This window comes from Pipistrellus hanaki (assembly GCF_964339955.1).
Source record: "Pipistrellus hanaki genome assembly, chromosome: 7".
NCBI classification, from domain to species: domain Eukaryota; kingdom Metazoa; phylum Chordata; class Mammalia; order Chiroptera; family Vespertilionidae; genus Pipistrellus; species Pipistrellus hanaki.
The window spans coordinates 10,046,017-10,061,875 of NC_140509.1; the positions used below are offsets into that span (position 1 = coordinate 10,046,017).

General features: G+C 50.0%; 1 protein-coding gene across 2 annotated transcripts in view; it reads left to right on the forward strand.

Moving 5' to 3' along the window:
• Positions 1-6,797: 6,797 nt before the first annotated feature.
• The window catches only part of DAAM2 (dishevelled associated activator of morphogenesis 2), a 106,187-nt gene continuing 97,125 nt past the window's right edge, over positions 6,798-15,859 (forward strand). Inside the window, exon 1 of one of the 2 annotated variants that reach the window (XM_084890082.1) lies at positions 6,798-6,926. The gene's annotated coding sequence lies outside the window, so the exon portion shown is untranslated. The remainder of the gene's footprint in view (positions 6,927-15,859) is intronic. The other variant, XM_084890083.1, reaches the window with a different exon arrangement.

Genomic DNA, 15,859 nt, shown 5'->3' on the forward strand with positions numbered 1-15,859 from the left:
GGGGTGAGGTTTCTTTTTCTGTATATCTGCGTGTGATTGTGTACACACAGCTGAGGAGGCGAGTTGCTGAGAACTTTCCAAAAGAAATGAATGGGATAAAACAGATTGTCAAGTCACTGAGTGGTAATTAAGAACAGACTCCTAACATCATCACGTTACCATTTTTAAGAAATTTTCCTTTAAAAGACAAAACCACGGAATGATGAAACGTGTCATGCTTCCACTGAAGTGCCCATAGTCTTACACAAGTCCTTGCTCAGTGGCACACAAACATACATGACAGTCCAAAATCACACATACCTGAAGATTGTAAGGGGTCTCAAAAAGTATTTTCAATGGAGAAAAGTGTGTGTGTGTGTGTGTGTGTGTGTGTGAGTGAGAGGGGGGGGGGGGGCGCGGTAGGGAGTGGGCAGAAAGATTTACTCACTCTCACCCTCCATATAAACAGCTGGGAAGATATCTTTCTCCCAAATGTTTCAAAATAGAGTTTCACCCTGGAGCTGACTGGGGAGCTTGGCCCTGAGCATTATTTTTCAAAGGGTTCGAGCTACTGAAAAGGGACTCCAGCGGGACTTTGTAGGCAGCCATGGCTGTGCAAGAACTCTGGCTCCAGAAATAACACCAGCAGCTGTGGCTACCAGCGGCATGTCCTTCCCCTGCCTGGGATCTTCGGCTCTGATCACACATGGGGAGGGGGGTGCGGGGGGGGGGGGGGAGAAGAAGGAAAGCAGGGAAGACAGGGGGTTATGAAGGAATTCCACCCCCTTTCCCACCCACTCAAGCACTCTTCACACTGTGTGACATTCCATCCCGCATCTGGCCAGGTGCGTGTCTTACTGGCCTGTGGGGGGGCAGGGGTAGCACATACCAGATTAGACACACGCGTGGCCTGCCTCGCTGTGGGGGTGGAGGGCTGCCGCCACGATGTCCCAGGATTGTGTGTCTTGTGGTTAAACACTTAGGGTTTTGACGCAGACAAGGCGGCAGAGTCGACCCTCAGAGCTGCTGCAAACAACCTGAGAAGGCTTCTGAAACATTCAGCCCTGCGCCTCGGAAGGAGACGGCCTTTACGGGGGCAATTTTCCAATTGCTGCCTATTTGGTGTGGTCATGTCTGAGCCAGGGGAAGTTTCTTAACTTCAGGCAAAGATAATTACAGAGAGCCGGATGCCAGGAACCTGGTGGATTGTACACTGATGTGAAGCGCATTCTTGGTATTAACGAACAGAGGAGCCGTGTGTGTTGGAGGTGGACCTGGGAAAGGGCAAAGGGGGGAAAGGCCTAAGAGAATGGCCATCGGTGAGGCACCAATACTGTAATGCAATCTTCACTTTGGCACCATGGGGTGGATCCTCCTGTTAATCCATATCTCTCAGGGAAGCCACAGGATGCTCTTACTCAGCTGCAAGGGCCAGAGCTGGGGTGAGAAGTCGGCTTCTTGGAGGCCGTGTGCTGAGAGGCCTTCCCACTGCACTCCACACACCATGGTGGCGAGAACCCAAGACCTCTTAATCAACCCTTCACATCCCACTGATAGGTCCTTCAGCGGGGGGATGAGGGGGAGAAACATGTGGGCGCTCTGGTCTCTTTCTTTATTCATATCGTTGGACGTTACTGTCAGATAACAGAAGTCCAGAGATTTCCCTAAACCAGGGGTCCTCAAACTTTTTAAAGTGGGGGCCAGATCACGGTCCCTCAGAGAGCTGGAGGGCCGGACTATATGAACTACTAATTCCTACTGTAACACCTCGGCTGCGCTCACTGCCCAAAAAACCTGGCGGGCAGGATCAGACTCCTCTGCGGGCCGCATGTGGCCCGCGGGCCGTAGTTTGAAGACCCCTGAGGCCTAAACAATGGAGATCACCACCTTTTATTCTAAGTGAGGGAAGCAGGATCCGGCCCATGATCCTCCCGGGTGGCATGTCTGTACGGAACTGGGTCCAGCTCAGAACAAGCTTTTTTCATCTTCGCGGCACTGACAGGGCCCTTGACAAATTTTGAAACATCCCTGAGCAGAACCTGAGGGGCAGCAGGTTGATTCTGACAGGCCAAGGGCTGAGTGAGAGCGAACACACAATTCTGTGAGTTCCTCCCCCTCCCCAGTTTCAGAGGAACTCACAGAGTCAGGGACTTTTACTCTGTTTTGACTCACTGGGCTGTTCAACAAGTCTTTGGGATGGAGCAATCTTCATCCCACGTTATTGATGAGGAATGCTGCATTCGTCTTGGTTCTCCAGAGAAACAGAGCCCACGGGATGTGTGTGTGCAAAAAGATAGATAGATGATAGATAGGTAGATAGAGACTTATTTCAAACAGCTGGCTCATGCAATTTGGAAGCTTGATGAATCCAAAATCTGATGGGTAGGATGGCAGGCAGGAGGCCCAGCGAAAGGTTACAGTTCCAGTCTGAAGGCCATCTGCTGGCAGAATTCTGGAGGCCATTCTTTGCTCTATTAAGGTCTGATTGAGTGAGGCTCATCCTATTATGGAGATTCACCAATTTAACTGTTAATCTCATAAAAAAAAAAAAATAACTCACAGAAACATTCAGAATAACGTTTGACCAAATGCCTGGGCACCATATGAGCCAAGTTGATACATCAAATGAACCGTCACAAACACTAAGCTTCAAGAAGTCTCCTCCCAGCTCCCAAACAGAGGTTGCACAATGAGAGGCAAAGCTGGGGATTCAACCAAGGTCTCTGATCATAATACTTGAGTTCTTTTTATGGTCTTCACGCCCCGTGTTAGTAAAGCAAAGAAAAATCCATTACTCATGGAGAGCTTCCTATTGATTGGATGGCATACTCAAGGGATTCTCATTTATTCATCAGAAGGGCTTCACTGAATGTTCCCAAGGTCCATGGAAGGTGGACCAGGAGCTGTACCTTTGGGAAGTCAGTAAGGAGGGGCCATTGTGAAGCCACTTCTCCCGACAGAAAGGCTGTACCTTGGAAGCATGTGTTAGCTTTGGAAGCCAGGACAAGCTTGGTGAACTATTTGAGAACCGCCCTCCCCCCGCAACCCTCCATTGTACAGGCAACATTTCCAGGTGAGCCGTGTGCTGCGCACAGTCTATGTTCAGGGCTATTACTGGAACGTGCAGGTGACTGACAGGTGAAGAAAGATGGAGAATTAGGAGATGCCCTTACCCCTACAGCAGGACTCTGTGTGACAGAGTTTGGGGTAGGGGTGACTCAGATAATCTTGGAAGGAGTCTGCCCACTTCATGGACGTTTCAGGGCTCACCAGCTTCGAAAACAGCCCCTCAGCACTGAGACCAATGCATTTGATGAGCTTCACCTGCCTGTCTTCCCAAGGGACCCTGAGTAAGCTCACCTGGGCAGGGATGGAGCCTCCCCTCTCCCAGACCTGGCGCGTTCGGTGGCCCAGCCTCCCTTCTGTTCCTGTCTTCCCAGTGCTCCTCACCCACCACCTCTAAGTCTCTGGCCCTATCTCACCTCAACTTTACATCCTCCCTTTCTCCCACTTTGCCTGGAATGCATTCATGAGGATATTATAAAAGGAGTTAATTCTAAAAGGGGCTAATGAGGATATTCTATTTCTCATTAGGCCTGCCTCTTCATTTCTTTTTGGTCCGTTGCTGCCGATTTCTATTAACGCCACTTCATTTCCGGATGATAGGAAAGATTAGATTGGCCTGTGGTGTGATTCCAAGGGAGCATGATCACGCCATAGCTCCTGATACTAGATGCTAATCAGTCTTAAAACCCGCTTACGCTATAGTAACTTTCCTGCATTCTTTTATTTTTCAAAAATAGTTAAAAATAGAGATCCTGTATTTAATACGTGCCCTCTGCTGGGCATTGTAGACCACAGTTGGAAAAGTGGGATTTGAGTTGAGAGGAAAGTGTGGTTAGAGTATAGATTTGGGCACAGAGACCACAGTTGAGTTTCCCAGATGGTCACTGAGCCCATGGCGGAATTCAGGAGAACTGAACGAATTCACAGAGGAGGGTCTATGACACTCGGAGGACAGCCAATGGCAGATGCCTGGGGAACATCAACATCTCAGTGGGAAGAGAAGGCTCAGGAGAGAAACTGCACAAGGGAAGTGGTGGTGATGGGATGACATCCCTGATGAAAGTACTTCAAGAAAGGGGTGGGCCAAGCATTTCAAAGGGAGAGAAAGGGTGACAAGACTGGGTTCACCTGAAAGGCCAACTGTGGGGATTCAAGCTAGGATATGAGGAGGTAGCTGGAAGGGGAGGGGGACTCGGGGAGACAGTGGACTAAACTTAATTCCCACACAGACTGTGGCACTTTCCAGTTTCAGAATTTACTTGCAATCTGATTCATCTTGGTTGAATTAAATGGAATCCATGCCAATTTAGTAGGAATAAGTGTTCTTCGTTGGCCTTTCTTGTTGTGTTATTAAAGATGTTGCAGAAAATTCGTGGAATTGGAGTCAGAGAAATTAGGTTAGGGTCCAAGGTCCTTTATTTGCTGACTCTGATCTGGAGCAGAACATGTGTCAGATCCAGCTTCTGTGTGTGTGTGTGTGTGTGTGTGTGTGTGTGTCTATCTGTGTGTGTATCTGTGTATGAAGAAGTAATAGTGATATCTCCTGCAGTTGTGAGATTCAGAGAAGACATATATAAATAGTCTTTGAAAACTATAGAGAATGATAACAGTGCATGACATGTAAAATATCATTGTCATACCTGTAAGCTAATGCACAGAAATGATCCCAATAGTATATTTTGGTGGACCGATGGGAGCATGTCAGGAAAGATTATATTTGGCTGTAAAAAAAAAACAACAACAACCTAACAAACAAACAAAAACACACAGAACAGAAGTCTCAACTATAATAACTGAAACCCATAGGAGTTTATTTTTGTCACCTAACAAGAAGTCAGAAGAAGGTGCAGCCCTTTGCAGATGCCTCCTAGCACCCAGGCTCCTCCCACCTTCCTGCTCCACCTTCCTTGAGTAGCTTTTGTTCCCAAGGTTGCAAGATGGCTGCTGTATCTCCAGGCATCATGTCTCTGTTCCAAGAGAGAAGAAATAGGGGCAGGACAATGAAGGGATGCCAAGGTGTCGAAGGGGCATGCCGCCTGAATCTGACTTTTTCTGAAAGAGTTTTGTGGCAACTGACTCCTGCCTTCTGCACAACAACCTCACCTGGCCAGAACTGGGTTTCATAGCTCTCCCCAGTCGCCAGGGAGCCTGGGATGGTGAATACTATAGACCTCCAGTTTTTTTTTATTGAGGAAGCTAAGGGAGAAGGGATTGGCCGATGGCGTTTGGAAGCCACCTTGCAATGTCTACCTCAGAGCAGAACTTGCCTTGCCAATGGAACCCTGATGTGAGGAAGGGGAAAGACATGGCAGTGAGTATAAAGCTCAGGAGGCCGCCTGGCACTGGCCACACAGCAGGGCTCCGGCCCTCTGTGGCTTGGATCAAAACATCTTGGCTGTCCCCCACCAAGAGGCCCAGTCCCCAAGACCTGGCCCCTTCTGGCGATCAGCCCTCACCAGCCGCTGCCAAAGGGGTAAACACATTCCAAGTCCGTGAGTCCCCACTGCATTGTAACTGTGGTTGAGGCACACACACGCCCACCCCATCTGGGCTAACGGAAAGCTCACTGGAGTTGTGATGGCTTAGTGATGATGTGCAGTTATCTTTGCTCATCCTAGCATGGGGAGCTGAATACCTACACACTTAGGTTATCTCCCTGCACAAGCCATTTGCATCTTGTGCATTGCTTTCATGTTCCTTCTCCAATTCCTGGGAACCAGGAAGGCCCAAGCCTTACGTTCTCTTTTTCTGTATTCTGGAAGCAGGGCCCTTACACCCAGCCATTCCCCTAAGACCCTTCAGCTCGGTGGAGAAAGAGAAACCACCAGAATCCAGACGTGGATACCCAGAAAGCTCTACAGGGGTCATCACCCAGCGTGGGTGCCTCCTGGGATTGTGGGGGAAACAAGATCAAAATTCACCTTGAGAATGGTGCCAGGCTTGGGGCAGACAGCCGCTCCCGACCAAGGCAACTCCAGTGCAGTCCAGATGGGTCACAATCACATGTAAGAAGAAGAAGAAGAAGAAAAAAAAAAAGTCGATTTTAAAAAGTATGAATAAGAGCTATTGTAAACGGCTCACACTCTGTATATAAGCAGCGAAGTAAGATGAATTGACTGGCACTGAGTTGGAAAAGCTAGACAGAGGCAGGGAGTGTGGAACATAATTTTATAAAAATAAACCTTTTTTTTTTCTCTTTTACATACACACTCCCAAAGAAGAAATGGAAAAGTTGTTAGGGTGTGGACCAGGGCTTCTAATTAGCTGTTCTGTTCTGCCTGATTTATCTCTTTTCTTGCCCTGGCACCTTCCTGGGACTTACTGTCCTACAGGGACCCTTTGCCTTTGGGGAAGGAGCGGGCATCCCCCCCAGACCGGACCCCGCAGCAGGCTCAGAGCAGGTCTTTGCACCAGATGCCCTAGGGAGGAGCTGGGAGAAACCCACTGGCCAGGTCGCCACTGTTGCCTCCCTGACCCTAACATGTTTCCAAAACAGAGGGAGCCCTGCGAAGGCTCCTTGCCAGAGTAGGAAACAGCTACCCTCATTGTGTGCCTCGCCCCTGCAGGCTCCCCCTCCTCCCTCCCTCTTCCCTCCTCCCTCCCTCCCCTCCTTTCTGCCTGCAAGTGTGAAAATTACAAATCCCAAGGAACCGCAATCAGAACTCTACCTAGGGGAAATTCAGAGTATCCCGGCCATAAATATCCCGCTCCAAGACGCCTGACGTCAGAGCGGGGCGGGCGGGGAGGGAGGCCGGCCGGGCGGGGAGGCAGCGGTTCCTCCGGACACGGCGGAGTCGGGGCGAGGAGCAGCGGAGAGCGGAGAGCGAGCGCGCCGGCCGCGGGTCCGGGCTGCGGAGCGGCGCCCGCGCGGGGACCTCGGAGTAAGTGCCGCCGCCGCCCGGCCTGCGGGGCTCGCGTCCCTCCCGGGGTGGGGACCCGGCGGGGGCGGCTCTGTGCGAGATCTAAGCCACTCTCTACCCCTAACTTTCCTCCCGGTAAAGCGGGGCGCGGTGGAGGCAGAGCTGTCTGTTTTGTCTCCAAAGTGCTGCGGAGCGGGCTCCCGGGGCCTGCGCGCGGGGCCCTGTGCGTGTGTGCATGTCTGTGGGCATCAGCACATCTGGACACGGAAAAGGTCTTCGGGAAACTTTTTTAAAAAAAGTGTTTTTGTGGCTCTGAAATCGGATTCCTTGTTGTCACAAGTGGACAAACTTAGCCGGTGCCCCCAAACAGAACTTTTTTGGGGGTGGCGTGTCCTGGGTCGGTCTGTGCCTGCCTTGGGGGGTTTAACTCTTCAGGAGCCAGGCTCCCCGCCAGCCCCCCCCCCCGCCCCCCCCCCCCCCCTGCCCCAGCAAGCCTGGCCTCTGGCCCGCGGGCAGGGCAGGGGGGCGGCCGTCCTGGCTCTCAGCAGCAGGCAGTGGGCAGTGGGATCTGGAGCAGAGAAAGGAGCATCTCAGGAAAGGGGTCCCCTCGCTGGGGGCCTCAGCACCTGTGGCCCTGGCATGCCCAGGCCCTGGGACTTTGACTGAAGCAGAAGGAAGGGTCTGGTCAGGAGGCAGGTAATTTAAGGAAGAGGAGGAGGAGGAGGAGGAGGCGGCGGCTCTCTGTCCAGCCTGCCCCAGGAGTGGGATGAATGTGTCTGCCACATGTGCCCGCAGTGGGGGACCCTCTGGGAGCACCGCGGTGCCCCAAACAAGATGCGAGCTCCTAACATAAAGAGACGTGTCTGAGCCGTGGGGTGGAGGGAGGGGGGCGGTGGGGAAAAGGGAGAGAGATTTTTATCAAAATTGAACACAGATTTGCTGAGGTCTGGGCTGGATTTAACTCTTGCCTCCCTGCTCTGGCCACTTGTGCACCGTTGTGGGGTGGGCTTGCAGAGCTCCAGGGAAGGTGGGCAGGAGAAGCCTGTGTCTCTAGCAAAGAGGCCCTGGAGGGTTTCCTTGAAGCTGACACAGGAATGAAAGCAACTTCCCGTTTTTGAAAAGCTTACAGTTTGTGTTTTCCCCCATCTGGGTGCGGGTGTCAGTTTCTTGGATTTCTCCGAAAAGCCGGCTGACAGAGGCAGTGGGTTTTCCCTGGGACGCAGAGTGGGGGTGGTGTTGCCCTGAGAGTGGGAGCGAGGGAGCCGGGGCGTGTGGACCCAGCAGCCCCGGATTGCCCAATGCAGGCCCTGGATGTCGATAGCAGGTTCCATAGACCGGTGGCCACAAAGACAGCCCTCTCAGCATTGCCCTCGCCTGGGCTCTGGTTTTGCATTTTGCCATGGAGCCAACCTCCCGTGTTTGGGTGGGAGGAACATGGCTGGGCCCTAGAAAAACGAAGGGACAGGGAGGAGATTAGGACCCACAGGAAGTTGGAGATTTGGGAAGGATCTTAGAAATTATACAAATCGATCCCTAGGGAAACACGGCAATAGACTGAGCAGACGGCGATGGCAGAAATAGAGTGTTGGCTTCGGGGGTCCATCTTCCACCTACGTGTGATGAAGAAGGAGGTGGAAAGGAGTGTGGAAGAGGGGTCACTGGGGTCCCCAGAGAAGCACGTGCGGGATGGTCGTGGGGATGGACATGGCCTGGGGCAGGGAAGCATCAACAGCCCGTTTCCCCTCCGCGCTCGGAGCTGCACTCCTTCCTTGAAAAGCAGCAACTGTGCTATTCTGTCGTGCCGCCTGGTGAGTTGTGTGCTCCTGGTGCGTGCTCCTAGCCGAGTTTTCGGAGCTTGTCCTCCAGCTCAGGGGATGCTGAGGGAATACTCGTCGCAGTGCCCTAATCAGGACGAAAAGAGGAGAGAAACTTCTCCTGGGCGCTGGAACTGAGAGAGAGTCAGGCGATCAGGAAGGGAGGATGTGAGGGCAGGACCAGTAGGAAGGCCTGTGAATGATTTTTTGTGGGGGGAAGGGGGGGGGGAGTAGGTGAGATTGAGAGACTACTGCTTTCTATGGGAACATGGTCTCTCCCCAGTCTTCCTTTCCAACTTCCTGCCCCCAAAGTCTTGGACACTAGACAGGTGAGACTCTCTCCCTCACTGAGGAGCCTTGGACCAGGGGAGGAGAGGGGACGCCTCAGCGCCCTGTCGGGAGGGTGAAAGATGACCAGTGAGGCAGAGGCTTGCTTCTCTGATTTCAGTGGTGCCCAAGGGAGGACTGATTTTCAATGTTCCCGCTCATTCCCACTATTTCCAAATAGAAGGCTGAATACCAGGGACGGAGGGACCCCCTTGGAGGTGGGCGCCCAGAACTCCCCTGTCCCAGCAGCACCCGGTCCTCAGCAAGAGAACTGGGCTTCCATTCTTTCTTCCTGAAGGTTTCTCTGAGAGTCAGTGCCATCCTGGCCCCGCCAGGCTTGCTCTGGGCCATTTTACCAACTTGCGAGCTGGGACAAATTCCTAGGCCGCTGATGCTTGGACCGATAGTGGAGCCTTCTCCGCATCCAGTCTATCAGCTCAAAATCTGGCCGGCTCATCCCTGAGGTCAGAATACTTCGGGCCCATTCTCAGACTCTCCTGAAGTTCCAAAGGGCAAGCACACCGGCTGACAAACAACTTGGATGGAGTCCTTGGCTTTGCTAGTGGCCGACTCTCTGGGTCTCCATGGCCGCCAGAGTCTATGGTCAGGGACCCTGTGTGTTTCAGGTCTGGGCTCCACACTCTGCCTGGAGCAGGAGAGAGCCCAGGCTTCTGAGCACTGCCGGGAGGGGACTCGTCACCTGGGACACCCTACTTATCCCTGAGAGCTTCAGCGTCCTCACCCGCAAAAAGATAATGAGGGTAATATTTACCTCACAAGGTTCTTACAAAAATGATATTTATGCAAAAAGATGGAAATGCAGCTAGCGATGTTGTAGACCACATGTGTCAAACACAAGGCCCGCGGGCCAAATCCAGCCCGCCAGGCCTTGCAATGTGGCCCGCACCGCGCTGTCATCACTGCACTCCACTGTCAGTTTATGACATTGTCAGTTTATGACTGTTCAGTAAACCATTTGGCCCGCGATTTAGGCTGGATTTTAGATTTTGGCCCCTTCTCTGATTGAGTTCGACACCCCTATTGTAGACCCTTCACAAAGGGCCTGTCGTCATTTCATGTTCCCGTTTTCAGCCACCAGGAGCCTGCGTAGTTTGGAAAGGACCTCCCCCCACATCTGGTTCCATGTTTTCCATTATTGAAGGCCAATGGGTGGAGTTGATAGGGTCAGGTGACCTTTACTGGCTCCCTGGAGAAACGGTGGCTGATGGGGATTACCCAGGAGCACATGCCTGGCCCATCATCCTGAGGATGGGAGGAGGCACCAGGCATCCTGGGCATCTGGCCTGGAAACACTCCCTCCAGAGGCAGAGGGCACAGAACAAGCTGGAGTGTATTGTGGGGATGGGAAGTGGCAAGGTGGGGGTGGGGCAGCAAGATCAAGAACAATGGGATTCCTTTTTTCTTTTGACTTTTTTTATTTATTTAATTTTTTAAATATATTTTTTATTGATTTTACACAGAAAGGAATTGAGAGGGATAGAGAGTTAGAAATGTCGATGAGAGAGAAACATCGACCAGCTGCCTCTTGCACATCCTCCACTGGGGATGTGCCCGCAACCAAGGTACATGCCCTTGATCAGAATCGAACCCGGGACCTTTCGGTCCGCAGTCCGACGCTCTATCCACTGAGCCAAACCGGTTTCGGCTTCTTTTGACTTTTAACCTTTGTATCATTTTTTTTTTTAATTATTTTTCAACTATAGTTTACCTTCAATATTGTTTTGTACTAGTACAGCATAGTGGTGAGATAATCATATACTTTACAAGATGTTTCCCCAAGTCAAGATTAGATGAAGCACAGGATAGAATCAGTGATTTGGAAGACACAGTAGCAGGAAACACCCACTCAGAGCAGCAGGAAAAAAAAGAATCTAAGAAAATGAGGTAGAAGAACCAGTTGAGTCTTGAAGACTCGGGTCAGAGAGAGGTTAGGCAGCCACTGTGCCTGAAGGTGCTGAGATCAGAGTAAGAGGAGGAGATTCCAATGGGTTGCAAAGAATAGAAGCTTTAGCCCTGGCCATGTGGCTTAGTTGGCTGGGTGTGGCTCCATGCACCAAAAGGCTGCTGGTTCAATTTCTGGTGAGACTACATGCCCGGGTTTCCGGCTCGATCCCTGGTAGGGGGCATGCAGGAGGTAGTCTGACCGATGTTCCACTCTCCCATCAATCTTTTTCTCTCCCTCTCCCTTCCTCTCTCAAAATCAATAGAAAATATCTATAAAAAGGAATGGAAGTTTTAGGCATCGGTAAGTCTGTCTGGTGGGGTGGGGTGGGCAAGCTGCCTCCCCCCGCCCCCGGATTGGCACCCCGATTGGCACACTATGTAGGTTAGTGGCTGTCCAAGCACAGGAGCATCTGATGCTGCACAGAGCAGCTGCAGGTTCTCTTGGACCCTCGGAGAGCTTCTAAGTTATCCTTCACGTTGACATTTAAGACTCTGAGGATCACATTTGTTTCTGTTTTGCTCAAGCACTCTCTTTAACCGTGGCCTGGGATGACTTTTCAGCTTTTAAGAGGCTCAGCGAGTGGCCAACATCTCTTGAGATGGCCCAGATTGGGGGTCAGTGAATTCCTCACTGCTGGCAGCATCCATTTCTTCAACTCTCTCCTCACATTTTTTTGGTTTGTTTGTTTTTTTTTTTGCTTCATTGCGAGGTTATAAAACTGTGCCGTCGAAATGCTGCGCAGGGAGGAAATGCCTTTTCTCTGGCCCCGTGTGTCACGCCAGAGCGGTGCGAGGCTTTCACGCTGTGGCGGGAGCAGGTGCCATGGGGTTTTTTCTGGGTCCCCACTCCAAAGCAAAGACAAGAAAAAGCCTGGAGAAAGAAACGTTTGGCGGTTCATTTCTTGCCATTGAGGAGCTGACTGGCTTGCAGGATGCCTGGGGCTCCGCAGGGAACGTTTCGGGACCAGGTGGACCCAGGTGTGAGTGCCGACCCCACCGGGTGACAAGCAGTTCAATCTCTGTGATTTTTCCTCGTCTGCTAAATGGGAGCAGGAGCTATCCTCACCTCCCCCCGTGGTTCTGAAGACGAGATGAGACAGGACATGAGAAGGACCTAGCACATTGCTCCATGCTCAGCAAACTGTTCATGCCATTCCCCTCTAGATCTAAGCTCATGAAAGTACCTGGGTTTGGACCTTTGCCTACGAGGGAAAGTAAATAAGCCACTTATTCACGGCTTAACATCGGTGCTCAAAGTGGGAGGCCCTTTCATACAGAAGTGGGGCATAGACCAGCACTCTGCATGCCAGTGGCAGCCCCCTGTGACCCTCTGCGGGAGGAAAGGAAAGGCCACCAGCTCAGTCACCAGTGAACCTGGGCTACCAGTGAGCTGTCTCCATACAGCTTGTTGTAGACATCCCAAACACTGCCGTGGCTCAAACAGGCAAGGTCAAGCCTGGGGAAAGAAATCAGTGAGTTGGTACCTAACATAATGGCAGAATGACAATAGTACCTTACCATGTACAACATCCTACAGTTTGAAGAGGTCATGGCCTCATTCCATCATCATAACAATCCTGTGAGATCAGTATTATCCACATTATATGGCTCATACTCTGTGGGCTAAAAGACTCACCATAATTCACACAGGTCAGGACGCTGGGTATCAGGAACAGGTAAAAGGAAGGCAAGACTTTGCTAGGATTTAAGTAAGCTCCGTGAGGGGGGGGGGGGCGGGGGGGGGGGAGGACTTGCGTGGTTCTCCCTGAATTCTAGAACCTGGTATAGTATCAGGCACAAGGGAGACAATAAACATTGCCTGAATGAATGAATGAACAAAACACTATAGATTAGGAGCCAAATCAATCTGTCCACTTGTTATATAAACAGAGTTTTACTGGAGCACAGCCATGTAATTTGTCTATGTGTTGTCTATGGCTGCTTTCATGCTAAAAGGGCCCAGCTGAGTGTTCTAATAGGGACCCTGTGGTTCACAGTGCTGAAAATACTTATTGTCTGGCCCTTTAACAGAAAAAGTTTGATGGCTTCTGCTCTGGATCTCAGACAGGTATAGAGCGAGTATGCCTTCGGGAGAGTCATTTCTGCATGGTGGTCAAGAATATGGGTCTAGAATCAGACAAGCCTGTGATTGAATCCTGGCCCTGCTACTTACTTTTGTAAGGCCTTGCATATTATTTCATCTCTCTGAGTCTCATGGGAGAAACAGGGATGATAATAAATAATACTTCCCACTCCATGTGGTGGTGAGCATTGTCAGTCCTTGACCTAGAGTAAGCACTCAGCAAATGTTAGCTCTCACTATCACCATTGTTGTAGTTACTTGCAATAAACCAAATAGAACAAAAACTAACTAGATTGGAGCCAACACCTAAATCCAGTGTCATGGGCAGAATAAGGGATGCAGTAGGGAAAATAATAAGTCTGTGAGTTAGTTGGCCAAGAAAAACTCTTGTGAGGTTTCTGAAGTAAAGGTTCCCCTGTTAAAACAACACAGATCAGGCCTTGGGATGTGAGTGAGGAGTTCCTGTGTGGCTGACTGCTGTGTCAACCAGCAGTCCCTATCATTCCTCAAGGGTTAGCCTAGGTTAGTGGTCGGCAAACTCATTAGTCAACAGAGCCAAATGCCAACAGTACAGCGATTGAAATTTCTTTTGAGAGCCACATTTTTTAAACTTAAACTTCTTCTAACACCACTTCTTCAAAATGAACTCGCCTAGGCTGTGGTATTTTGTGCAAGAGCCATATTCAAAGGGCTGAAGAGCTGCATGTGGCTCGCGAGCCATGGTTTGCCGACCACTAGCCTAGGTTTTATTACACTGAATAGTCATGAGCATGTCCCAACTCTGTACCCTTGTTCATAGTTCTTTCTAACGGAAAGACCCTTCCCAATCCCCATCTTCCTGGTCCTTTACCTACCGGGTTTGCCCCTGCCTTCTCTCTCATGGGAACAGGCTCCCCCCAGTCCCTCCTTCCTTCTCACTCCCATGAACTTGACATGCAACTCTGTTCTAACACTTAACAAACGGCAGTACAGTCAGGGTGGGACTGTCTCCATCTTGCTTTCTACAGGTTTGGAGCTCATAAAAGTCAAATTCCACTGTAGAGTCCATACCTGTTAGCCAGACAATGTCAACTAACCCTTGATTCTACACAGAGATACCCGAGTTAACTCTGGAGGAATGAGTAGGTCCTGTGCAGGTGCTGATGGGATTGCAAGAGAGAATTCCTATAGCCAACCAGATTGAGCAGAGCTACCGTGTTTAAAGACTTACGTGGACCCTTTGTGTCCTCAACCTGCCATTCTGTGGTGGCTTCTTCCCCCTGGGACACCTCTTCCAGGGTGCAGCCAGGGACAGAGAAAGATGGAAGAAACTTAAAACCAAGTCTTTGACTTCTTGTCTGCAGATGTGATGGCAAGTTGGGTTTTGGCCTCTGGGCTTTTCATGTACATGAGCCAGGATAATTGGGAGTTAGCTTGCTATGGTCAGCTTTCATTAGCACGGCAATAGAGAGAAGCATGGTCATGGATAATAGCAAATAGCAGATAATTCACCGCTTTGCCATTTGACTACAGAATGTGTTGCATAATTTTTTACAGATTTAATGGCAGATTTACTTTGGTGGCAGATACATACTGTGTGTGGAATAATATTCAAATGATGCTCTCTTGTAATGACTAAGGGGAGGGCACAGGAAAATATTGGCCTTGAATTAAATATTCCTTTTGATCAACCCCAAAAGGATTACGAGGAATTGCATCCTAAGAGGGGAGGTAGGAGAGAGAATGAAACAGTATGTGTATGTGTTTCCCCATTATGCACTCGGTGCTATGCTGATCATTTTTAAAAATGTATCCTTCATTTGATTTTTCCAAATTATGAAAGTAATTCATCCTTGCTTAAGCAAGTGAAACCATATTACAAAAAGACAAATGGGAAACGAATAACATGTCTACTTCTCCACACTCTCATAATTAATGTAAATAAGCTAGAGCCGTGGTAGGCAAACTGCAGCTCAAGAGCCACAGGCAGCTCTTTGGCCTCTTGAGTGTGGCTCTTCCACAAAATACCACGGCCTGGGCAAGTCTATTTTGAAGAAGTGGCATTAGAAGAAGTTTAAGTTTAAAAAACTTGGCTCTCAAAAAGAAATTCCAATTTTTGTACTGTTGATATTTGACTCTGTTGACTAATGAGTTTACTGATCCCTGGGCTAGAGTGATGTTCTTCTATATCCTTTCCTTTGTTCAAACAAATACCTACAGGTATGCTACAGATGGGGCGGGATCTTGTCTGAGTGTGTTTTTCATTGAAGTTGAATCTAACTTTGCACATTACTCTGCAGCATGTGTCTCTTCCTCTTGATCATATGTCAAGGTCATCCCTCCAATGCCTCAAGCTCTTGTTAATTTTTCTTGACTTCTTGATGCCTGGACACATACAGCTGTATCTATTTGAGATCATGCCATTCTTGTAGGGATGTTTACTTTTGCATCAGTCAGATATTAGAGGTGGTTTCATCCTTGCTGATCACCAGTTTGGGTCCCTGAGTCTGACCATACAAGTATCCGTCACCCAAGAAAGCTTGGCTTTGGCACTCGGGCATAGTGAGTGCTGTACCAGGCCTGACCATACTGGGGTATGACTACATGTCATATGTGGTCCTCGTTCATCCCCAAGGGAAGCTACTGAGCACCAGGCTATATGGCTCCTCTTTCCCCTCATCAGATTTAGTCTTCCCTCCTTGGGTCTCCTCAATGACTGAAATGTAGGCAATGCCCAGGAAACATCAAAGACTAGCTAGACATTAGGTTGGAGGCTAGTACTGATG